The sequence below is a fragment of the Peromyscus californicus genome, unplaced genomic scaffold, assembly GCF_007827085.1.
Source record: "Peromyscus californicus insignis strain IS unplaced genomic scaffold, ASM782708v3 Scaffold_8__1_contigs__length_139910024, whole genome shotgun sequence".
NCBI lineage: Eukaryota > Metazoa > Chordata > Mammalia > Rodentia > Cricetidae > Peromyscus > Peromyscus californicus.
Genome location: NW_026294606.1, coordinates 126,668,360 through 126,669,395, shown reverse-complemented (window position 1 = coordinate 126,669,395; position 1,036 = coordinate 126,668,360).

The following is a 1,036-nucleotide window of genomic DNA, read 5'->3' as shown; positions in this document are numbered from 1 at the left end:
TCAAACAAACAAACAAAAAAGAAAACCAAAACCCAGATTAGTTAGGTTGGCTGGGACAACAGTCATCCAAGTATGGAAATAACTGTCTCACATAACTGATGCCTAACCTAAGACATGAGCCTTGTGAAATATGAACATTAACTCGTTAAAAAAAGCTCAAGATGGGAGGGGCACACAGGCCGGTCTTCACTGGGCAGAGCACCCCATGAACAAAAGAGAAGTGATACATGCCATCCAGAGTGGAAAATTTTTTATCAACTGGTTTCAACAAGAAAACAAGCGAATACTTAGAAACATGAACAGTGTTTCTCATAACAGTGGCCAGGGGAAGGAGATAAAAGGGAAGTCTGTGGGTTTACCACTTTGTCAAAACAGAAGCAGGACCCCAAAGAAAGGCCCTCTGTTCAGCTGGGAGACCAGAGACAACACTCAGGTGAGTTTACAGACAGCAGCCAAGGGCAGGTTGGAGGCAGTCAAAGGCTAGGCCAGAGAGAAGGTGGACAGGAGTCCAGGATCCAAGCCTTCTAGTAGACATCACCACAGGGGCGTCATGGGCTGAGGATTCTGCAGATAGGACATCACCACGGCAGAGATTGAGAGCCTGAGACAGAAAAGAGGTGTCAGTCCTAGAAAGCAGGCATGGGACCCCATCCCCTTACTCAGGATCCTCACATGAAGCTACTCATCATCTGCCTCGTGTCCTCCTGCCAGAGAGGGCATATGAAAAGGCTGAGGTGTTGCCAATGGAATCTGTGCTGGAGGTACCTGAGAATGAGGACATTCTCCGGGCCTGCCCTGCTGGATATTCTACTCAGCCTGCCTTTGCTGGGGATGTCTTTCTATATGCTGTGAATGTGTTGCTCTGATTGATTGATAAATAAAATGCTGATTGGCCAGTAGCTGGGCAGGAAGTATAGTTTAGGCGGGATAAGCAGAGAGGAGAATTCTGGGAAGTGGCAGGCTGAGTCAGAAGACACTGCCCTCCCGCCACAGATGTGAGAAGTAACATGTAAAGTACTGGTCAACCACAAGCCAC